A 25,091-nucleotide genomic window follows, 5' to 3' on the forward strand; every position below is an offset into this window, starting at 1 on the left:
CTTGTAGACTAAAATCCGTGAGGTGTTAAGCATTTACCTAATTAGCACATTCGATCATATTCAACTTATAAAGAAAAAATTCCTTTAAAATAAACCTGAAATTGTTATTTCACACTGTGTTTTAACGATAAAGCGAGGACAGGACACCCGGTTGAGTCTCCATCTTGGTCTCGCCTCTCTGGTTTACCCTAACCCTAACCCTCTCTGGTTTACCCTAACCCTAACCCTGTCTTGTTTACCCTAAACCTAACCCTCTCTGGTTTACCCTAACCCTCTCTGGTTTACCCTAACCCTCTCTGGTTTACCCTAACCCTAACCCTGTCTTGTTTACCCTAAACCTAACCCTCTCTGGTTTACCCTAACCCTCATGCTGCTCTAAAGTGACGCAGCTCCTCTGGAACAGCTTAAACACTGATGACCCACATGACCATAAAGCCACATGTTCAGGAATGTGACTTTCATGGTGTCACACACATGAACCCTCAGGCAGCACCGCCATCTGCTCCTCTGTGATTGGACCACAACTTTAAATAAGACTCGTGGACTCGGAACAAAGCTCGAGCGGAGGTGAGTCGGAAACAATCAGTGCAGCCTCTTGTTCAGATTCAAGGACTCAACCCGCTCATGCTTGTTCAGACTCGAGGACTCGACCCGCTCATGCTTGTTCAGACTCGTGGACTCGACCCGCTCATGCTTGTTCAGACTCGAGGACTCGACCGCTCATGCTTGTTCAGACTCGTGGACTCGACCCGCTCATGCTTGTTCAGACTCGAGGACTCGACCCGCTCATGCTTGTTCAGACTCGTGGACTCGACCCGCTCATGCTTGTTCAGACTCGAGGACTCGACCCGCTCATGCTTGTTCAGACTCGAGGACTCGACCCGCTCATGCTTGTTCAGACTCGAGGACTCGACCCGCTCATGCTTGTTCAGACTCGTGGACTCGACCCGCTCATGCTTGTTCAGACTCGTGGACTCGACCCGCTCATGCTTGTTCAGACTCGAGGACTCGACCCGCTCTTGATGTTCTGATTTATTCTGCACCACTGGGAAAGAGACACTGGGAACGTCGCTCAGAGACGCAGCTCTGGAATATTCTGGAATATTCTGGAATATCCTGGCAGACTGACAGTGGACACATACATAATGAGGCTAGACTTTAAAACAATGAATATTTCATTTCAAAGCATTTTCATTTCCAAACATCAAAGCACATTAAGGTCTCACACAAGGTGGAGGAGCTTTATTCACTGAGGGAATAACAAATGGGATCTTGAAGACAATCTCATTTTAGACGTGTTGTTTAGCGTGATTAATATTATGGGCTGTTATGACACTCGTCTCTTTGCAGTTGCACTCACAGTGACCTCAAATTCCTGTTCTATGTTCTAACATGGTTCCACAACCCTTGAGGAGCCTTTTATATCAAAGCTCCAACAGCACTGGCATGAAATGTCCCAGTATAACCAGTCCATTATCCTCTCTGTCCCACTAGAACCAGTCCATTATCCTCTCTGTCCCACTAGAACCAGTCCATTGTCCTCTCTGTCCATTAGAACCAGTCCATTATCCTCTCTGTCCCACTAGAACCAGTCCATTGTCCTCTCTGTCCATTAGAACCAGTCCATTATCCTCTCTGTCCCACAAGAACCAGTCCATTTATCCTCTTTGTCCCACTAGATCCAGTCCATTGTCCTCTCTGTCCATTAGAACCAGTCCATTGTCCTCTCTGTCCATTAGAACCAGTCCATTATCCTCTCTGTCCCACAAGAACCAGTCCATTTATCCTCTTTGTCCCACTAGATCCAGTCCATTGTCCTCTCTGTCCATTAGAACCAGTCCATTATCCTCTCTGTCCCACTAGAACCAGTCCATTATCCTCTCTGTCCCACAATGTGATCATTTAGAGATATAACGATGCTAACTCTTTCCTAAAATTAGCATTGTTGGTTGGATTTATGTGATACTCTTCTTAAAAAATGAAGTTTTTGCCATATCTTTAAATGCAGGACGTCTGAACCGTCCTGGATGGGACCAACCTGCCACAGCTTGACCCACTTTCCTGAGTGCTGTTCGATACAGTCATTAGCCTAAAGCATTTCTTAATTCCATTTGGCCCTAAGCTAAAGATCTCTTTATTGATCGCAATGGTTTGACTTTTTCAGAGTCAAGTCTTATTTTAAATGGCAGCTAAAGCAGAGGATGAATGTGAAAAACATCTTTTACACCTGAGGGTTTAGTCTGAGTGTTCCATCAAGTCAAAGGTTAAAAAATAATGTAAAAAAGCAAAAAACGGAACTCTCTTTGATATCCTGTTTTGAGGGATATGAGATGAATGTGTGAAGATGATCAACCTCCAGCAGGAAATACGTCGTTGTTCTTAAAAGTGCCGTCACGAGGTGGACTCACAGACTCACTGCCTGAGCAATCTCATCGCCTTGGCAACAGAAAGCATCTGACAGCCGTATTCAAAGTGCATCACAGCGCCTGTATGAGACAACGGTGACTCAAATATTGTACATTTTCCACAGAAGAATGATCAGAAAGTTGCATTAGATTTCCTGGTTCTTTGTGTTGCCTTCAGGAACGTTGTGGTTTCCTCATGAAGTCACATTACTCGCGTCCACAGGTCCTCCACAGGGCAGAGACCCAGAACCTGTCATGGTGCTGTCCTTTATTTATTGAAACTATTTCTAATGTTCTTATTCCAATTTACTGTTTTTACATCTGGCGCTGAGCTCCAACACACTAGAACTTCTGCTGGTCCTCAAGTCCTCTGATGTCAGACAGAGGTGATGATGTCAGATGGACACATGAGCAGACGTGATGATGTCAGACAGAGGTGATGACGTCACATGGACATGTGAGCAGACTTGATGATGTCAGATGGACACGTGAGCAGACGTGATGATGTCAGACAGATGTGATGATGTCAGATGGACACGTGAGCAGATGTGATGATGTCAGACAGATGTGATGATGTCAGATGGACACGTGAGCAGACATGATGACGTCACATGGACATGTGAGCAGACGTGATGATGTCAGATGGACACGTGAGCAGATGTGATGATGTCAGATGGACACGTGAGCAGACGTGATGATGTCAGATGGACACGTGAGCAGACGTGATGATGTCAGCCAGAGGTGATGATGTCAGATGGACACGTGAGCAGATGTGATGATGTCAGATGGACACGTGAGCAGATGTGATGATGTCAGACAGAGGTGATGATGTCAGATGGACACGTGAGCAGACGTGATGATGTCAGCCAGAGGTGATGATGTCAGATGGACACATGAGCAGACGTGATGATGTCAGCCAGAGGTGATGATGTCAGATGGACACGTGAGCAGATGTGATGATGTCAGACAGAGGTGATGATGTCAGATGGAGACGTGAGCAGACGTGATGATGCAGCGTACAGCCAGTCAAACGATTCTGCTAACGAGCTGATGGCAACATTACACACAAAGTTGGGTTAATGAACAGGACAAAGCACAGAGCCCACAGACACGTATAATATGGTGCTAATGGCAACAATATTCAGTTGGTAACGTTTGAATGCAAGAACAAGATCATCATCATCATCATATTAATATCATAATACTGAATATTGTCAGTATTATCAGTATTATTATTATTGTTGTTCTCATCGTAACCATCATCATTATTCTTGTTGTTGTTGTTGTTGTACAAACAGTTTCGCGGCCTCTGATTGGCTCCACTCACCCAACACGTTCGAGGAGGCCGCTTGATTTTTTTCCTGGTCTGTACTATTGTTGCCTATGTGGGGGGCTGGAAATGGGAAAGGTGGATTAAACTGGTTTTTAATACTAATCAACATTAAATCTTCATCTTCCCGCATTATGAATACATAATTGAGCGTTTGTGGTTCATGTCTGCACGTATTCAGTCGTAAATTAGCGTTAATTGGCTCTCACCGATGTCTGCACCCCTTCTGCCTCGGTATGATGGTTCAGCTCAAAATGGCCGCGGAGAAGCAGTGGCGCGGGTCGATGCCTTTTCCAGATATTTCTAGAAAATGGAGCTGCGTCGTTTCTGAAGGAGCTTCCTGCTCGTAACCGGACGCCCAGGTGAGGCTCTTCTTCTGTCCTCCAGCTGGTGTTTGAGGAGCCTTTTACCGAGCCGAACCGGGCTGGTAGATGCGCTTCCTGCCTCATATCTGCTGTCGCTTTGGGGTTTTCTGTGCACGGACTGAACGGATCAAAGTGCACGTGCACAAAGTGGTTTAAGGGCAATATGTCCAGCATGTCATGCACGGAGTGTGTAAAGGTGTGCACGTCGGTGTGTGTGAGGCGGAGCAGGCCTGTCGCTACGCCTACAGCTGTGCAACACACACACACACACGCACGCACACTCACACACACACACACACACCATAACGTCACCAAGCCAGGATTCCCCTGTCAGAGTTGTGACAGGTCATATTTCAGATGCATTTTGTGTGTGGTTATTAATCTATAATAGAAGGTTAGTAGGTGAGTAGGAGGTTAGTAGGGTTAGTAGAAGGTTAGTAGGTTAGTAGAAGGGATAGTAGGAGGTTAGTAGGTTAGTAGAAGGTTAGTCATTTTTAGTGACAGTTGATCAATAAGCTCTGCAGCTATAATCATTTGGTGAATATTAGTCATTCCACTTTTGAACAACAATACTAGTTAGCTGTGTCAGCAACGCGCCACTTTAGCCTCCCGTGCACGTATCTGTGCTACATTAATATAGTTATAATATTGTTATTGCTCAGTTTCTTTGGAAATATCTGTTATTCAACAGTCTAGTTTGAGATATTGAGGTTTGATTTGGAACATGTCAGATGTCAGACAGCTCTATGAGTTTTCCTAAACCATGAGGAGCTTCCAGCGGTGCACACCTTCAAAGGCCTGCTGCGTCTGGTCAACGTGCACGCTCAGACCCAACTTCCACCACACCTCCTCTCCTGGTCAACGTGCACGCTCAGACCCAACTTCCACGACACCTCCTCTCCTGGTCAACGTGCACGCTCAGACCAAACTTCCACGACACCTCCTCTCCTGGTCAACGTGCACGCTCAGACCAAACTTCCACCACACCCTCCTCTCCTGGTCAACGTGCACGCTCAGACCCAACTTCCACGACCCCTCCTCTCCTGGTCAACGTGCACGCTTCATGTCTCGCTCATCGCTGACGCAGCGATTTTTCCTTTGTTAAAATGGAATTTTCCTCTTTATATGTGTTAAAGTTTAGATTCTCCGATGTTTTGCTTTTATCACAGATCAAAGATCTTTCTATTCCATTGATGAAGAGATTAAAATATTCCAGTTTTTAACTAAAACCGTTTCTGACCTGCCACTCGTGCACGTGTTGGGTTTGTGCTGTGATGATGATGATGATGATGATGATGATGATGATGATGGTGGGTGTTTGACCAGTAAGTCATCTGTTCTAATTAACTCACATCAAACCATCGGGTCATTAATGTTGAAAAATACAAACAAGTGTGACTGAGGAGGTTTTTATCTGTTTTTTTGTCCAAACTGTCTGATTTGGCCTTTAAATGTTCACCAATAACCCAAAGTTAGCAACTGATGTTGCTTTGATCTCCGTATCATCAGCATTTTGGGCTGGTGAAGCTGAGGCCTCACTCCAAGCGTGAGTTATTCAGCCGTGGTCTCGTCCTCTCAAAGCTGGGGAACGTGCACGTTGTAGGAGACGAAGTGTGCTCAGATGCTTGAGAGGTGTCTGAAGGTTGTTTGTTCGCGTGCTGGCCTGCGGTTGATGTGTCAAGTGTCCATCAACAGGACCCCAGCCGTATTGGGTCCCCAGAACTGCCCGGCCCGGCCCGGTGGGCCAGGCAGAGGCTCCAGCTAAAGCTAGCCACACAGTGCTAACGGCAGCACGGTCCACGTTGGCCATCAGCAGGAGGAGCACATGGTGGTGTGGAAATGGTCCGTCCCTGTAAACAGGCTGGTTCTGTTGGTGTTGGCCAGTGGCTCCAACACGGGTCCACACGAGGGGACGAGGGAAGATGCTTGTCTAACGTTTCCACACATCGTCGTGTGGATCATGTTTCCATTAACCCTCGTTACATCAGGAAGAAACCAGTCTGGATATTTGCCACCTCTCCCCGTCATCGTGCTGCTGCCTGGTTCCATCTTCTCTCGGTGGTACCGGGTTCCAACACTGGCCTACTTTTGTACATTTTAGAAGCTTCAAAGTTCATCTGAAAGTCTTTGGTGCTCTTCAGCCTAATTGGAAGCAAAGCTGTGGTCTTTGTGTGGTCGTGTCTGCTGTTGTGTCTCTTCTGAGTGCTGCAGAGGCATCAGAACAGCGAAAGTGCATCTCAGCTCTGAATAATGGATGGACGCCATATTGTGGATGGAAAAGTGAGGATGTGGCTTTGGACGCTCTGCTGAGCCGTCGCTCCTTTGCTGCTTAATTGCTGCTTTTGCTCCACTCAAGGTTCCATCGAATTAATGAGAATGCCTTGAAAATGTGAGTTTTCCACTAAATGCTGCAGCAGCTGGAGCAGCTCCAGACGATTTTAGCATAGGAATCCCTGTATAGCAGCGGTTGCTAAGCTAACGGCCATTCCGCGTGTGTGCTGATGCATTCATGAAGCATCGGTCAGGACCAACTGGACCATCACTGTGTTCTGCTGCAGCTCTGGAGTCAGTGTTGGACTTAGGAACGTCGTGGAACACGGGAATTGTAGGTGGGTCTTGGGACCAGCATGGTCCGCCGCCCTGGAGGCTCACCGACAGGAAAAGCCTGATCCTGATCTGCTCTGGCAATAAATGGAGACATTTCAGAAGAATGTCTGGATATATTTCTGCTTGTCCTGTTTGGCTCTTTACATCCAGATATTTCAAATATACTAAAAATATGAGCACGTTTGGGTTTTTGTTTTCCCCCTAAAGTCAACGTGCAATCTGAAACCAAAGGCCATCTTGTAATTTCTTGGTTAATTTTCGGCGGTGGCGCATGGACGGACTCACTCCCCCCCCCCCCCCATCCCACAGCTATGATTTAGGCGTCAGGCTGCTCTCGCTCCCTCCCCGTTCTGGATCAGGTTACCCTGCCATTACTTAGTGGTCGCCCCCACGAGGGTGCTGTGTGTCAGGCTGAGTGGAGCCTCGCTGCCGGCCTCTGGGCCCTGCAGACTGGAGCCGCTCACCACAGACGCCCCTGGTCAGTGGACCTGCTCCAGCTGTGGCAGCTGTGCGCCAGAGTGCAGCGAGCTGGAAACGTTCACTTTCTGCTCATGTTTGCAAAGGCTGAATCTTTTAAGTGAACTTAAAGAAAACACTCCTTAGATCTGAGTTTTTTGTACATATATTAGGATTTAAAAAAAAAATAAATCTTTAATTGGATTTTTATAAACTCACTCAGTTCTAAATGTAATAAGCGATATGAATTATTACTTAATTTGTCGTCGATGTGTAAAACATGTATAACATAAGCTCCCCCTGGTTACCCCCCGGGCTCTGGTGGGGGCAGAACTCTGTCCTGACACATTACTGTCCTCGGAGCGCTCATGCTAAGCTAATCCTCTGTAACTGAAGGGAGCCAGTGTTGTGGTTCATCTGTGTTTTACAGTAATGAGGCTGCTCAGCAGACAGCAGAGCACCACTGGGGGGGGTATTACTGTAATATCGATAAAACTGCATCATATGCTGCCTGTTTCAGATTTGATCTGTGCTGTTTAGGCTAAAGACAGAAGAGTCCCGTATGTCTTGTCATTAGCAGACGGACGGACTTCCATGAACCCTGAAAGTGTTGTAATCCAGGATTTGGCTGGTTTGAGAGCAGCGATAGCAAAGGTTCAGCGTGTAGCTGTCAGTGCTAAATGATGGCTTATTTCCTGTCAGATGGTAGTGAGTTAATAGCTAGCAGCTGCTTTGGTCCTTTCATGCTCGTTCATGTTAGCCAGCTGTTCTTCCACATTAGCTAGCACGCTGGACACCAACTGCTCCTGTCCTGTGTGGAGGTGCTTTAGCATGAAGGAGAAATCCTCCCTAAAGGTGAACATTGATATGTTTGTGTGACTGTTTTATTCCCCCTGTTGTGGCTTTCTTATCTGATTAGCTAAACACTCCACTGATTAGCACAGGTTGAGGAGCCGTATTGATCGCAGATGCTGACAGTTGATCTTTCATGGAAACCTTTAAATCATTGGTTTGGAATGTAATCAAATATTGAAATGATCTTTCAGCAGATGCTAATGTTACTGCTCTGGATGTAGGAAGATCTCCAGGTTTGAATGGAAACACCTTTAGGAAAGACTTTCCCACTTACTGGTTCAGTGCTTTAAGCCCAGAACCATTGGCTTTTGAATCACAGCTAATTAAGCATGTAATTAAGATCAGAAGCTGGCTATATGCTTAAGAGACTGTCCTCATTGGTTGTCCCGTCTCTTAAACGTGAGCCAATGTTACGCTGACCTAATGCTCATCATGGACTCGCTCTCCATGTTCTGGATGGATGTGGGGCGGCCTGGGATCGGTCCACGCGGCCCAGCACTGGGATCGGTCCTCGCCGGCCCAGCACTGGGATCGGTCCACGCCGGCCCAGCACTGTGATCGGTCCTCGCCGGCCCAGCACTGGGATCGGTCCACGCCGGCCCAGCACTGGGATCGGTCCTCGCCGGCCCAGCACTGGGATCGTTCCACGCCGGCCCAGCACTGTGATCGGTCCTCGCCGGCCCAGCACTGGATCGGTCCACGCCGGCCCAGCACTGGGATCGTCCCACCGGCCCTCCTGTGGGATCGGTCCACGCCGGCCCAGCACTGGGATCGGTCCTCGCCGGCCAATCACTGGGATCGGTCCACGCCGGCCCTCACTGGGATCGGTCCTCGCCGGCCCAGCACTGGGATCGGTCCACGCCGGCCCAGCACGTCCTGGCTGCGTCCTGCTTCTCCATGATGGATCACCGAGCGGTTTGTAACGAGGACTTTTATCCTCTCTGCTCACAAACGCCTGTCGGCTTGATGGATGGATCCTTTATTCTGCTGCTGTCAGCAGGTCTGGGGCTGTGCTCATCATGTTAGCTTTGCTAGCTGTCACCTCCTCCTAAGTGTTGCATCTTTTCTTTGATGTCCTCGCTGGGCTGGGCTGGGCTGGGCTGGGCTGGGCTGGGGGGGAGTTAGGGTTACTACATTACTACTGTTAACTAGCTTCACTGGACGTGCGCTCACATGCACGCTTGATAACAGATTGGTGGTGGGTCCATTCTGTGTTGAACTCCTCGCTTTAGGATAGTTAAGACAGGCCAGTTAGGGTTAGTCTAGTTAGGGTTAGGGTTAGTCTAGTTTTAGGGTTAGGGTTAGTCTAGTTTTAGGGTTAGTCTAGTTGTAGGGTTAGTCTAGTTGTAGGGTTAGGGTTAGTCTAGTTGTAGGCTTAGGGTTAGTCTAGTTAGGGTTAATCTAGTTAGGGTTAGTCTAGTTTCAGGGTTAGGGTTAGTCTAGTTAGGGTTAGTCTAGTTTTATGGTTAGGGTGTAAAAGTGGTGGTTCCCGTGTTTCCGACAACGTCTTCTGTGGTTTACTTTTATTCCCTTTTAAGGTCGTGGTGGGAGGGGCTTTTATTTGTAATATTTCTAGTACCAACCTTTGTGACAGCAGAATGTATCCGTCAGGGTTGGGGTTAGGCTTCAGGTTAGGGTGAAAAAACAACGAATAACTTCCTCTTTGCCTTCCTGTCAGGCAGGAAAGGGTTACTCTCCATGTTTCCTGTCAATTCCCAGAGCTCCAGCAATATTCCCATTGCTTTCTGGATGTTAAACATTCCCAGGCTCCTATAACCTCCCAGCTTCCCTCAGCCATCCAATAGCTGTCCCAGGTGAACGAGTGGGCGAGCCTCCTGTTTTTTAAGGATAAAATCTCTGACAAGGGGCGGAACATGGGAAAGCGTTCCTTGTGTGCATTCCGTTGAGTTGGAGTAAGGCTGTGGGAAAGCATGTTTTCCCATCCAGGGTTGTTTCGAAACAGCTCGCGAGGCCTGATGGAATAAATCTAAACAGGAGTCACCTTGAGGAACCAGGTCTTCAGCTTCTCTAAATCTGGGTCAACATTTGATCATTTCTTCAAATCTTCCCGATCGACAGCTGAGTTCTGTTATCGGCTCTGAGTGCGTCAGCCTTCCTTTCGGATTGAAACTCCATCCTTGCGTGGGGGGAGCGCATCGATGTGACCCAAGAGCCGAGCTGGGCCAGGCCAGGCTATATTTAGCCCAGCAATGGCGAGGCTAATTGCCCCTCCAGGCCTAATCGTTTCCACGCTATGCAGCTCACAGCAACTGCAGCGGAGGCCAAACACCCACTAACCTGATGTTAAGGAGACGTCGGCATCAGTGTGGCTGTCAGGGATGAGACTAATTAGCACCACATCCTCCCTCCTTGGACGCCATTAGACCCCAGAGTTCTGTTGTTGTGAGGGTCCGGCATTGTTGCTCCTTCCAGTGATGTCAATAGTCTTGGCGCGTCCTCCACATACGGAGGTTGTCTCCAGTTCATCCCTGCCTTTGATGCCTGCCTCAGCAATCCCCTGGGAATGATAAATCCCTCCTCCAGCTGGCTGGGATCCTCTATGTGGGCCTAACCTGGACGGCACCGAGCACAAATCCACCACCAACCTGATAAAGCTCATCCCGCTCCGCCGTGGCGTTGGTGGAAAACTGAACTTTCAGTTATTTCTCTTAAACCACCCCCTGTTCAACGCCTGTTGGTGTCCAGCTGCACTGTTTCCTGTGTGGTTTCTGTCCAAAGTTCGGTCCAGGTTAAACAAGGGACACGGTGGGTCGGGGGGTGGGGGGTGGGGGGGGCGTGGCCAGGATCACGTGTTTTCAACATGAATTCCCAAAAGCATCCTGGAAAACCTGACGAGCCTTTTTATATTTGTGTCATGTAACCTTCAGTTATAGAAGAAAGTGGTTTCGTCATTTTCAAATGTTGTGTAGTAATTACAGAGTCCAGCCTCGTGTGTCTGGGGCCCAACAACCAATGAGGACGTTGGTCTGCATCGAGTCGTCTTAAATACATGCGCGGTTTCTTGTGTGTCACAGAAAGATTTAAAGACTTTGCTTTATTAAATCCTTCCAAAAGAGCCTGGTTCAGCCACCCTACCCCTACCTGTATAATGGGGGTTCTGACAGACTCGGGTCTGCTTGACCACCTCTGGGGATGAGGCCACCACGCTCAGAAAGGTGGACGATGATGGCCGAGCCGGGTCAGCCCCATCGTTCACCAGACACAGATGTTTCTGAGGATGCTTTGGCCCGCTAGAAGCTAAAGAACGAAGATAGAAGATGAGCGTTCTTTTCAGACATTAACCGTTAGGTCCGATTCATAGAGTTAAAGGTGAAAGACAGATGATAGCAGCGTTTGTTGCTAACCCTTCTGGTGGTGCCAGGTAATGCTAATGTTGTTCTTTTGGCTTATTCAGATAATGGGGACATTAAGTTCACGTCCTAGCAATAAAAATCCGGATGTTTCAGTTGCTGATTGTGCATCCAGCCACCACAACAGAGTGGGTCTTAATTGGATCATCTTTTTTCATGTGATTAACAAAGTCATCACTCGGTAGTCATCAGGTGTGTGGAAGTCAGCAGGTTTGACCTTCGTTATCTCCTGGTTCTGAAGGGATCACGCTGGCATGTTCTATGTACTCCTGCTGCTGCCCAGAGCTTCCCCATTAACAGTGATGCTTAGCTAGCACGTTAAGAGCCCACAGCCAAAGGATGTTTCCAGGGTTTGGTCTCACTGGAGCCTCCGTGAGGCTTATTTGCTGTTCAGCTTTGGCCCGTTGAACAATAATGACAAAAGAACAATCAAGCATATTATGACGAGATGTCGATTGGCCCGTATAAACTAGCCCATTTTCGCTATGCTAAAATAAATCCTGTCCATTTATCCTGTCTTTGAAACAGCTGTGGCCGCTACAGTAAGTCTGCATTCGTACATGAGTGAGACCCAACAGACCCGTCTCCTCGTGCCTCTGTTTTTATTTGAAATATTCAAATAAAAATGAAAAGAAACCCTTTGAAAGGGTTACCTACTTTTTTATTTCATCGTAGCCCGTGACGTTTATCGTCAGGCTTTTTTCTTTGACCGTGTGTTTAGTGCAGGAGAAACAAGAGACTCAAAAAGGACCATAAGGAAAAAACATCTTGTCACATTATTGGGGAAATGTTCCTCCTTCCTGCTGCCAAAGATAAATGTTCTGCAGTTATGACAGAAGAAGAAGAAGGTAGCTAAAAAACTCCAGTGATCCTGACATGATACAGAACTACAGAAAATATGTCGATGAGGAAAATGGCTTGAAGGTCAAGATGCTTTAAAGCAACGAACAATCACTTTTCATGTTGGGGAGACTGAAGGTGCAGTCATTTCTGCATGGTTCCAAATGTTAATATTCCCACTGGGTCCTGATATTCCAGTAATGTAGCGAAGGTAAAGCAGGTGGAATATCTCCGTCACATTACTAATGATGGTGAAACACTTCTAAGTTTTCTATATGTGTTAAATGGTGTCTGTTCTACAGCTGCAGAATCTTGAGGATCCAGGTTGGACTGTGCACGTGTGGGGGGGTGGGGGGGGGGGGGTCTGGCAGGCTGTGGGGGGTCTCTGGGCTGCTCTGATAGTGCTGGTTCCTCTGCGGCTCAAACATGCTGGATAACAACACCTGCCTCAGCCCACTCTGATCTCTGGCCAGCATGAAGTGATCCAGTATCTCTGCTGCCAGGACCTGGACCGAGCTAAGACAGAGCTGTGTTTGATTGGTGGAGAACATCGTCACATGTTACGTGGGCTTGGTAATACCGCACACCCTGCCTCAGCCTGGAACCACCCTCAGAGAATAAACCCCCCCTTTCATTCCCCTTCATCTCGTCCCCCCCCCGTACGCACTCTTTCGTCTCCTTTGTCAGATCCACTGGGTGTGATTTTTAGTGTGTTACAGTGAGTCCTGCAAGAGGAACCTTGAGGGTCTCAGTGGGATCAATTTAGAAAGGATGCTCCTATCTCTCCTCCTCTTCTTGGCCCTCTTGGCTCATTGGTTCTGTTCATCAGGATTGCAGGCTTTTGATCTCACCTCCTTCCCCCACAGCCCACCACCCTGTTACTGATGCTCAAAGTTTTTGTCAGAGCTCATCTCCAAAAAAAAAGAATCTGCTCCACTTTCTGCGAAATGAGCCCCTTTCAGAGCGCCTGTGGAACAAAGTTTCACCCTCACAGGACGGCACTCTTTGAAGATGTGACGTGGGCTCCAGGTAGCTGCCAGGTGCAGAAGTTTGATGGCCCTTGGTGGGCACCAAGCCTGGTGGTCTTTAGGCTGTTTCAAGGCAAAGTTGCTTTGCGGCCGGGGGGTTCTCAGGGTCCAGATGTAGAGGACAGATGTTTTAAAGGAGTCGTATTGGAGAGGACCGGAGCTCTTGGATTTAGAGGGACCTGCTGATCCAGACAGGTCTTTGGTGATGAATAATTCATACAGGTTATGAGTGGAGTAAACTCTGCAACTGTCCCTTTCCAGTAGAGCATGAGTGTGGTGCACATGTCCGTCATTGAACTACCCAAATAATTGGTCAGTCCTTCCTTGATTGAATGATTTAGCATTCTATGCCATTTGTTGAAAAGCCTTTTCTGACATACCGCTTGGTCAAAACGACGGTGATGGCTCTTGTCACCACATGAAGTTCTCCTTCAGTCCATTTCTCGTGTAAATTGGGTCATTTAATAACGGAAGGGATCAAAACTCAGCCAGAGTTTATACCGAGCCAGAGAACGTCCGACCTCTTTCCTGCAGGTCGCTTTTTTGATTGCACTTCTTGGTGAGGCCTCGTCTTTCCTTGTTTCCCGACTTGATCAAATCCGGATGAAGCAGCAGCGAGGGCCTGAGATGTGCCCTGTGAGCGCCTGCCACCCCTTATTTTAGGACTCCTGGGTCCCCTGGTGATGACATCATTGGAGCGGTCCTGCACTAATTGAGCTTTAATGCCAGAGTGGAGCAAGCGGGGCTGTAATTTTCCCGCCCTGGCCTGGAAAAGAGAAAACAGCCTTTCATGTGGTCTGTTCTAATTCAGGTTGCAGCTGTGGGACACCTCACACTTCTGTCTTTCTCATTCTACAAATTTAAAAATATGGCAAAGGCTTCTTATTTCTGAAGGAATCCAGGGATGTGTCGGCCTTCGCTAAAGTTACACGAAGACAATTAGTCCAGAATTCTCAGTATTTTGAATTTTACATTTGCCGTTATTTGAATAACATATTTTAAATATATATCCACCCTGTTACCTCTGAAGGAGTATGAATACTAGCATTATATTCAGATTTTTGATGTGACGTTCCCTCTAAAGAACAAGGAGCCGGACGTCCCCTGGAGCTGTTGCCTGCTGGCAGTTCCAGCCCCCCCTCCCTCTGTGGAGCTGGGATCAGGGAGGTTCTGTTCATGCAGACTGAAGCCGAACAGATCCAACACGGCGTGGGGCCCAGGAGCTTTGTGTCCAGTACCAGGAGTGTCCATGTTCTAGACTCTGCTCTGAAGAACCATCTTTACATCTTTGCTGTTGAAGCCTGAAGAGGCTGCTGGAGCTAAACACTAAAGCGTGACCGCACTTTAGGAATCAAGTTGCATTTGAACACAGTCTCCTTTTTGACTCTAAAGGCTGAGGAATTGGGCCTTCTCGGATTTTTCAGAACTGCTTTGAAGACTTTTGAGCCAATAACGCCTGATTGTGCTGGAAGGTTTCTTGAGGTAGTGGTTAGGTGTTGATATTATTTAGGCATTTTGAATTATGTGTTCAAAAAATGCTGATACTTAATGTAACTTGTCACTCCTTAGCCATCCGTGTTCTGCCGCTTATGTACACACTTATGAAGGAGAAGCAAACTCCTACAGGCCTTTTATGAGACGTAGATGCACAACTCTAGAATCTGAGAAGCTGGGTGAAAAGGTCAGTTTAATGGTGATGTGAGAAGAAAGTTGGAGAACATTCTGGAAGAAATGATGCTTGAACAGAAATGGAGACGGGAACAGGGAACCGCAGCCGGTGCTGGGAGAAGCTGCCCACCACATTCAGATCCAAGTAGGTGCTCCCAGGCCAGCTGGGAGACCTCATCCCGAGTCCTCCTGCAGCCTCTTTCTCTCTTGGCTGTGCCCGGAAACCCTTAGCCGAGAGGCTTCCTGATCCGATGCACCAACAACTCATTCCACTTTTCTAAGCACAGGCACAGCGGTTCTACTGGGAACCTGCAGGGTTCTACTGGGTACCTGCAGGGTTCTACCGGGTACCTGCAGGGTTCTACCGGGTACCTGCAGGGTTCTACCGGGAACCAGCAGGGTTCTACTGGGTACCCGCAGGGTTCTACTGGGTACCCGCAGGGTGACCCAATCCCTAAGGGAGAGTGCTGACTTCCTGAAAGGGAAATGATATCCGTGGTCTCCTTCTGTCCGTCACTACCCAAGGGTGGGAATGGAGATCAACTGGTGAATCAGGAGCTTTGGGGTAGTTTTACTCCAAAAGTGGGCAAGATAATAAAGCCCCAAATGCTCGCTCACGCTGACAGCTCGCCCTCATGACTGCATGTTTCGTGTGTGTGTGTGTGTGTGTGTGTGTGCGTGCGTGCGTGCGTGGGTGTGTGTGTGTGTGTGTGTGTGTGTGTGTGTGTGTGTGTGTGTGTGTGTGTGTGTGTGTGTGTGTGTGATTTCTCCTCTCAGGACTCTAAGAAAGGATTCTTCTTTTTTATCTTAGAAAATCATTTATAATTGATTATCACTCCTTTGGTAAATTCTCTTCATAACTGTTTAATTAGTTTTTAATTTGCCAGTTTTTAATTGTTATCATTGCTAACAATAGTAGCAACGACATGATGCTTTTTATCATTATAACATGTTTTTGTCTGTTATAATGGGTGATTCCCATTTTAATGAAGGATTTGCTAATAATCGGATCATGATAAATGAATCAGATGAGCTTTTTCAAGTCATTAAATCCAAAATGAGTAAATAATTTTACCAAATGACCTCGCTGAGGTGTGTCGCTGCACGTTTCACTCCCGCGTTCGATGCCCTAAACTCTCTGCTCAATAATTCATCCACACAACTACCGCTGTTTTGAATATGCACTTAAAATTCCTTTCCTGTGCACATTTTGTCTGCATTTGTGCACGGTGGTGTGTGTGCACGTGAGTATCTGAGGAGCTGAAACAAAGGAGGTGTCAGAGTGAATTAGTGCCCCCCACCATTGAGTACCCGGAGAGCTTCTGGATGCACCACAGGTTCTGCTGAATTGCCCATGAATGCCCCCCCCACCACGACCACCTACATTCAAGAGACATCCCAACAAGGTTGTTGGAAGAGGATAAAGCGTGTTAAATGAATAATTTACACATAAGAGCACTCCTTATTTATTTAATGTGGCTGAACGCTCCTGAGTGGGCAGACGGTGTCCCAACACGGCAACACAAAGCCTAAACGGGCCCTCACTTGGCTGAGTGCAAGGTCACGCTGACGGGCGATTATAGCTGCTTTGAATCTCTGCTGCTGAAACAGGCCACGCACGGGTTGGAGTCATGGAACTGTGCACCCCGCTGGGACTCCGGTAACTCGGATACCTCAGCTTTCAGGAGACTGGTATTCCCTCCGTCCTCAGGAATACACTTTAGCCAATCTCAAACGAAGCCAATATATTTCTCATTAAAATAGACGAAAGCTTTGGGCAAACGAGCCTGGTCCTGCTCGAGGTTTCTTCCTGTTAGGCGGGAGGTTTTCCTTGCCACAGGGTCAGGCCCTGCTGGGAACAATCTTGATAGTAACAGATGCTGTGTGAATAAAGATTGATTGATTGACAAATGCACAAAACTTGGTCACTTTCCTGAAGGGGGGGGGCTGTTTAGTCAGCCTGTGAAGCTTCCTGTTGATTTCACTGAGGTAGTGTAGTGACGAGGCAGCATGGTGGTACAGTGATTAGTGATTCATGAGTTCTTGCCTCACAGCAAAAAGGTTGTGGGTTCATTTCCTGGCTGTGCACAGTTGCACGGCCCCCCCTGGCCAGCATGTGCTTCCTCCCACAGTCCAACGGCTGCATTGGGTGAGTCTGGATGCTTTTCCTTTCTATTTTGACACTGTAATGAACAGGCAAGTTGTCCAGAATGTAGCTGCCTCTCACCCAGTACCAGCTGGGTCTGGGTCCCACTAAGGGTTCGGGTTCGAGTGGGGCCTCCGCTTTCAGGAGGCTGACGGTTTAAATCTGTCTACTGGACCCTCAGACTATCAGTTGGAATGTGTCAGTGTGAACTCTGGCACATAATGAGGTGTGAAAATGGCATTATTTATATATATACATATATATAAATGCATTATTTAGCAATTCCCTCTGTCTCAAACACATGGCGGTCATTTAACGCAACGCTCGCGTTTGGAAATTTCTTAAGTATCTCAGTTGACTTGTGTTGCTACTTTTATCTCACATATTCACAAGTCATCTGTGACGGAACTCTTTCCTTATGTTTTAACTGTTATTTAAATAATTATGGGATTTTGCGTATCTTGAAAATCTTGCTATAACCATGCTAGGTATTTCAAATTTTACCTCAATGACTTTACACATCCCAAATGTTGATTTGGAGCATGTCCTTTACATGCAGGACGTCTGTTGTAAAGCTGTTTTTCTGGGGACATTTTGCCCTGAAAGTATCTGTAATTTTTGTGTAAGAACAATAAGAAGGGTGGCGCTAAAGCTAAAGCACCTTGCTGCATATGCAGATGATGGATATATTTTCTCACAAAACTGTTTTGTTCAATTATTTCCATGGATTGTCAATGTTTGTGTTTGCAGGGGGAGGGTGGAGAGGAGTGGGACAGGACCACAAGACCATCAGTGAGGAGGCATCATCCAGACGGTAAATACATGTGGTTAAATGAAAGATGGCGAAAGATTTGTAGACTATTGTGTATGAACACAAACCTGTGATCTGGTGATTCACAACAGAATTTGCAAATCTGCGTTAAATAGGCTGCCAGTCTGTCAGAATGTTACAGCTCGACCAACATTGTGGAACCAATAGTGAGAAGGTCAAATGTGACGGTCACGAACCGTCTGGTCGAGTGTTGAGATCTGACACCGATCTTCAGGATCCACTCTCTGACATCATCTGGTGTGTGTGCACGGGTTAGTGTGCGTGTGCACGGGTTAGCGTGCGTGTGCACGGGTTAGCGTGCGTGTGCACGGGTTAGTGTGTGCGTGTGCACGGGTTAGTGTGTGCGTGTGCACGGGTTAGTGTGCGTGTGCACGGGTTAGTGTGCGTGTGCACGGGTTAGTGTGTGTGTGTGCACGGGTTAGTGTGCGTGTGCACGGGTTAGTGTGCGTGTGTGCACGGGTTAGTGTGCGTGTGCACGGGTTAGTGTGCGTGTGCACGGGTTAGTGTGTGCGTGTGCACGGGTTAGTGTGCGCGTGTGCACGGGTTAGTGTGCGTGTGCACGGGTTAGTGTGCGTGTGCTCGGGTTAGTGTGTGCGTGTGCTCGGGTTAGTGTGCGTGTGCACGGTTAGTGTGTGCGTGTGCACGGGTTAGTGTGCGTGTGCACGGGTTAGTGTGCGTGTGCACGGGTTAGTGTGTGTGTGTGTGCACGGGTTAGTGTGCGTGTGCTCGGGTTAGTGTGCGTGTGCACGGGTTAGTGTGTGTGTGTGTCCCAGGAGAATAAAATCCCACAGCTTTCACTGACCTGATTATAAAAATAGCCGGTCTACGCAGCATCACACTCGTCTCCGTTCCCCACTGCTGCCTCTCGGTGCCGTGATCTCTCGCTCTCTCTTCCATCTTCTCATCAGCATTGATTGTGGCTCTAACATCAGATTAAGAGCTTATTTATCTTGGTACTAAAGGTTTCCATCCATCTGTCACCTCACACTCTGACGCCTCTTCATCGTGACATATCTAGAAGAAGACTATTGAAGCCCCAGCACGCGGGTCCTTTACGGGGTCTTCGGCCTCGTCGTCTCTGCCAGACAAATATTCCATTCATATTTTGCAGCAGCTTTATGTAATATTATGTAATATGCTTTGATTTCTTTCACTTCATCCAGTAAAGCTGTTCTCTTCAGTTTGATGGATTCTTTCAGTCAATATTCCTGTTCTGCTTTTGAACCCGGATACTTTTTGTAAGGTTGTGAGTATATAGTGCAGAGAAAGAATAAAAACAACAGCTTTTACATGCCCATCCTTTTCTTTATCTCCATATTTGTGCCCAGTATTGAAATGGAAATATGAGAAGGAATAGGGCTGAAATCCCTGCTGTGAATACCATCAGATTACGCAACACCCAGTTGGCGCTCCCCAGCCAGGTTGCTGTCGCTGGTCATTGCCTTTATCCCAAACCCGTCCGCAAGGAGACAGCCGATCTGGCATCAGGCTGCTTTGGGGTCCAACTTGACCCGGAGCAGTAAATGTATGATGTCGCACAACTGCACAAGTAGTCAGATGCGACAGTCTTGAATCAATTTGCCCTGAGCTCGGGGTTGCCAGATCAGGCATGAAATCAGATTCAAGTTTGCTCCTTTCTTTCCGGCCTAATGTGGAAACCGAGTAACATTGAGAATGACAGAAAGCAGTTGTGAGTACAGAACAGATGAAGAGAGAAGAGACGACTGGCTACATGTTCCACCTCCAGCTCTCTGTAACCTCAATAAGTTCCCCCAAATCTTTTTGCGACCATAAATCAGCATATGTGCCATAAATTAGGTGTGTTTTCAGAACAAGGATTTGAGGACGCACACACATTCGGACCCTAATCCTACTCAGACACGACCAGCATCACAAGCAGAAGCAAGTGTGACGGCACATCTGATGTTCTGGCTCCAGCAGCTCTCTAGTGTCTCCATCAGTGTATAAATGGCCATAAATCATAATTATGACATGTGTCTTTGGCTTCAATAAAATACAGCCAAAACATCGGTTTTAACAGTTTGGAGCAAACATGTCTGTGTCATATTAACCTACCCAAACTCTTGTCTTTTTGTGTCACATCGATATTCTTAATGCGTTTCCCCACTGTTCTGTCCTCTGTACAAGGAAAGCAGCACAAGATTGGATCAGAACCTGTGACTGTGCCTTTGAGCTGCTGTTGAATCAGAAACCGCCGCCTCACACTGACCTGCTTTCACGTATCCAGCCTCACCTCCACAAGAGAAGCTCTACATATTCTTTTGATCTTGCTCTGGCTCCAGCAGCGCGTCATTAAGGACGTTTGCTGATATTCTTCCGCCCTTTCATTGTGGCTGAACGTCTGTAACGTGCCCCAGTTGATGCCCTTCACTCCTCACTGGCACCTTGAGCCCCCCCCCCCCACCGCTGCCCTTCACTTCAAAGCCGGGTTTGGTTTGAAAGGCCCATTCGTATTTGTCCTTCACAACCCAACTGCTATGTTTGCCTGTTGTGGTACCCTTGAGGAGCGATATCTCCACCAGCCCTTTCTAGCTCGTCTCACGTCCTCCGTACATTGGTGTTTAGCTGTCTCCGAGCTTGTCACGTCCCTGAACCTGCACTAATTAGCATCCCACGCAACACTGCTTATTTACCAAGGTACTGTCAAGAGGGGAGGGGAGGAGAGAGTGAGTAAGACTGGGAACAGGAAGAGAGGGAGAGCTGGTTGAAAGAATCAAAGCGCTGTGAATCTCTTTTGTATGGATGCAGGGGGTAATGATAGTTAGGGAAAGTCAAGAAAGTGGGAGAACTTTCCCGCCTCTTCGGTGCCTCTTCTCAGTGTTTCATCAGAGATGCACAGTGTCTAAAATTAGCAGCCACCAGCTTCCTTCCCTTCTTCTTGGTGCCCCATTCATGTTCTCAACAGGTAGAATGATCATGTGGACCTGGCGTGCAAGTGTTTTAACCTCCCGGCTGAGGATCGTTCCATTAGAAGACCCACATCTAACCCTAACCCTAACCATAACCCTAACCCACATCTAACCCTAACCCTAACCCACATGTAACCCTAACCCTAACTCTCTAACCCTAACTCTCTAACTCTCTAACCCTAACTCTCTAACCCTAACCCTCTAACCCTAACTCTCTAACCCTAATCCTAACCCTAACTCTCTAACCTAACCCTCTAATCCTAACTCTCTAATCCTAACTCTCTAACCCTAACCCACATGTAACCCTTACCCTAACTCTCTAATCCTAACTCTCTAACCCTAACTCTCTAACCCTAACTCTCTAACTCTCTAACCCTAACCCTAACTCTCTAGCCCTCTAACCCTAACTCTCTAACCCTAACTCTCTAACTCTCTAACCCTAACCCACATGTACAGTCAGCAGCATTTTGCCAGTCCTGCAGTTTCAGTCTGCTATTTAGAGACTTTAAGCAGGCACCGCTGTTTCTGCCATAGACGACCTGCTTGTTAGGTGTTTCCATATGGTGGACGTGTGAGCGCAGATGTTGGCCAGTTCCCATCATGCATTTGACGGCATCATTTGGCAGAAACTCCAGGTTGTTTTTTTAACTTGATTGATGAAGCTCCTTTGTGATTTTGGGGTTATCTTGAGTGGCCACAGCCCCACACTGTCTCCATTTGTAGACTGTCCCCTTCACTTCAGACGGGTAGGTGAGGAGATACGGCACCCTCAGCTCGCATTCACAAACCAAGCGTGGCGGGTCAACAAAAGACACGTCCTCCCTACTCAGCCCCTCTCAATTTATTCACCGTTACCTCCCAAACTACCCTGTAACTACCCTGTAACAGCCCTGTAACTACCCTGTAACAGCCCTGTAACTACCCTGTAACAGCCCTGTAACTACCCTGTAACAGCCCTGTAACAGCCCTGTAACGTCCCTGTAACTACCCTGTAACTACCCTGTAACGTCCCTGTAACTGCCCTGTAACAGCCCTGTAACGTCCTGTAACTACCCTGTAACTACCCTGTAACAGCCCTGTAACTACCCTGTAACTACCCTGTAACTACCCTGTAACAGCCCTGTAACTACCCTGTAACTACCCTGTAACAGCCCTGTAACTACCCTGTAACAGCCCTGTAACTACCCTGTAACTACCCTGTAACAGCCCTGTAACTACCCTGTAACTACCCTGTAACTACCCTGTAACTACCCTGTAACAGCCCTGTAACTACCTGTAACTACCCTGTAACTACCCTGTAACAGCCCTGTAACTACCCTGTAACTACCCTGTAACTACCCTGATTTTTTGGTGTGTAATTAGGTTTATATTATATTATATTATATTATATTATATTATACTATATTTGTACCGTTGGCTTCAGCCAGTAGAATGTGACAGTCATTTAGGCTGAGAGAACAGACCAGCAGCTAAAGCTGCTCACTCTCAATTCCACCACTATTGTAGCACTAACCTCAACTCGTTGATGCCAATTAGTCCTCCGGAGGCTGTGTAGTATTGTCCTTTTAACATCTATTATTGAAGCATCACTTTGGGATGATATATGACTGTTGTATGTGTGGGCAGAGGCCATTGGCTGTCGGGAGCGTCCAGCATCAAAGTGCTTTGACTAAGTGCATGTTGAGAGCCTGAAGGTCTGCACTGACCACCACTCTCCACTCTGGAGCTCCGTGGAAGGCTTGGGTCATATATCACCTGAGAAATGGGGACGAATGTGCAGTTCCTCGATGGTGATCAGCGGTTCCGACAGCCTCCGTCCAGCACCTCACTAGCATGAGCAGCAGGTTAGTGGTGGGTCTCTATATTGATTCATCTGCATCTCCATGCAGGGCAGAGCAGCAGGATCCTAATTGAAATGGATTTCTCCCGGCATTGATCCGCACAGGTGACAGGAGATGACACACTGCAGGAATGTGCCATTACAACCTTCTCTTTAGAGGACCACATTTTCTAAGAATGTAAATGCAGCAGCTGTTTAGGTTCAAAAGTATGATGAGCACACATAATGTGATTAAAGATCAAAAATAAATGATGTTTTCCAACCGTAGGTGACCCAAACGGGCCCCTACGTAGCAGGAGAGCCTCGAGAGAAGTTCTGCTCTTCCAGTCTTCCTCCTCATTCAAAGCATTTGTACTGCACCTTGTGACCCAGGAATGGTTTTCTAATTATTTTCATTAATTTATTATTACTATTTTTCAAATGTATTTAATGATTGAATTTTTGAATCATCACGTCTTGCGTTGGTCATCGTTGAACTACAGATTGCACAACGTCAAAAGACCTAAACATGCTGAAGATAACTGATAAAGAAAGGTTGTAACTAAAAAACAATGTGTGTATGTTTGTGTGAGACGGAGAGGTGGGTGTGAGAGGGCCCCGACCCCCCGGGATCCGCTCTCTTATCAAGCCCAGATCCTGGCCTTTCATCTGGGCCCAAACCTGGGGGAGGTTGGACCCAACCAGCTTTTTATCAGTCCTCAACACGCACACACACACACACACACACACACACACCAACTCCACCTTCTATCCTTGAGCCCCAGATGAGTGTTGCTCTCATTTACAAATGAGATAACAAACCTCATCCTGTGGCACTTTTCTGAACAGGCTCCACATGAGGTCCAAACCTCTCCAGTATAAAACAGGAGTCACTGTATCTTTTGGGTTTGTCTTGGTGATCAGGGCTGGTTGAGTTGGTCCTGTCCCCTGGAGAGATGCTGCAGTTCCCTCGCTAGCTGCTGGATCAGGCTCAGCACTGCTTTACTGACCCACAACAGCCAGGTTCTCCTGGTTGGTTTTGCCAACCCGTCCGTCTCCCATCCACTGGCCCTACGTGTGACCCAGGTCCGGGTTTGGAGGCCTGCGCGACATCCTATCACTGCGTTTCATCCCATTCCCGGTGAACGGCTCGTTCATCCCGACAGCGGCCCCTTGCTCACCTCTGACCTTCTGCTTCTACCTGAGTCTGCTGAGTCTTCTTCTCTCCCACTCAGGCCTCTACAGTCTCTCCACAAATCAGATCTGTGCATCCCCCTGTCCCCGACCTTTGACCCCACTCAGATTAAGGTCCTGAGCATGTGAAACCAACAGGAGGCTGAGTAACATTTGGGCTCGTCTGCCCTTTAAATGCTTCTCTTTAGCCTGCATTCAAAGACCGCTGCACATCACCGGGCTGCAGCTAATGTTTCATATCGTATATCAGCCACCTTTGATTTAGAAAAAGGCCTTTATTTATAAATGACCTCAAAACTTTTCAGTGAGACTCACTTGTTCTGCAGCCGCAGTAGCAGAAGCTAAGCTAAGCTAAGAAGCTAAGCCCCTAACTTGGGCCTCACCTGGTGACTCTTCACTGCCGTCGATCTGAGCGCACGAGACAGGTTGCACACACATGGTGACACACACACAGTAACACACACATGATTACACACACACGGTGACACACACACGGTGACACACACGGTGACACACACAGGGTGACACACACACGGTGACACACACATGGTGACACACACACGGTGACACACACGGTGACACACACCTGGTTACACACACGGTGACACACACACGGTGACACACACGGTGACACACACGGTGACACACACATGGTGACACACACACACGGTGACACACACGGTGACACACACGGTGACACACACATGGTGACACACACACGGTGACACACACATGGTGACACACACACATGGTGACACACACACGGTGACACACACGGTGACACACACATGGTGACACACACACGGTGACACACACCTGGTTACACACACGGTGACACACACCTGGTTACACACACGGTGACACACACATGGTGACACCACACGGTGACACACACGGTGACACACACGGTGACACACACATGGTGACACACACCTGGTTACACACACGGTGACACACACCTGGTTACACACACCTGGTTACACACACCTGGTTACACACACGGTGACACACACCTGGTGACACACACCTGGTTACACACACGGTGACACACACACCTGGTGACGCACCAGAGCTGAGCGAGTATAAAGTCACACAGAGCTCATGAGCTCATGCTGAGCTGCTGGAGGCTGAAGTTAGATGCTTTTTATTTCTTTAGTTAAACCCTTTGCATAAAGAACCTTTTCATTGTATTTGTTTCGATTTATTCTTTCCATTTTGACACCTTTAGTGTCTTTTCATTAAATT

General features: G+C 47.6%; 1 protein-coding gene and 1 long non-coding RNA gene across 17 annotated transcripts in view; one reads left to right on the forward strand and one right to left on the reverse strand.

Annotated features, from left to right (window-relative positions):
* Nucleotides 1-1,016: 1,016 nt before the first annotated feature.
* Nucleotides 1,017-4,229, reverse strand: LOC130513757 (uncharacterized). Of its 2 annotated transcripts, XR_008946816.1 has the most exons (3): nt 3,945-4,229; nt 3,733-3,798; nt 1,017-3,452 (listed from the first exon to the last, which is right to left on the reverse strand). It is a non-coding gene; the product is annotated as an uncharacterized LOC130513757 (long non-coding RNA). The 2 variants fall into 2 exon arrangements; XR_008946815.1 differs by lacking the exon at nt 1,017-3,452 and having other exon boundaries at nt 3,506-3,798.
* The window catches only part of znf438 (zinc finger protein 438), a 30,903-nt gene continuing 9,795 nt past the window's right edge, over nt 3,984-25,091 (forward strand). For 13 of the 15 annotated variants that reach the window (XR_008946813.1, XR_008946811.1, XR_008946814.1 and 10 more), the window contains exons 1-2: nt 3,984-4,097; nt 17,822-17,885. The gene's annotated coding sequence lies outside the window, so the exon portion shown is untranslated. The remainder of the gene's footprint in view (nt 4,098-17,821; nt 17,886-25,091) is intronic. The other 2 variants (XM_057012759.1, XM_057012766.1) reach the window with 2 other exon arrangements.

This window comes from Takifugu flavidus, chromosome 17 (assembly GCF_003711565.1).
Source record: "Takifugu flavidus isolate HTHZ2018 chromosome 17, ASM371156v2, whole genome shotgun sequence".
NCBI lineage: Eukaryota > Metazoa > Chordata > Actinopteri > Tetraodontiformes > Tetraodontidae > Takifugu > Takifugu flavidus.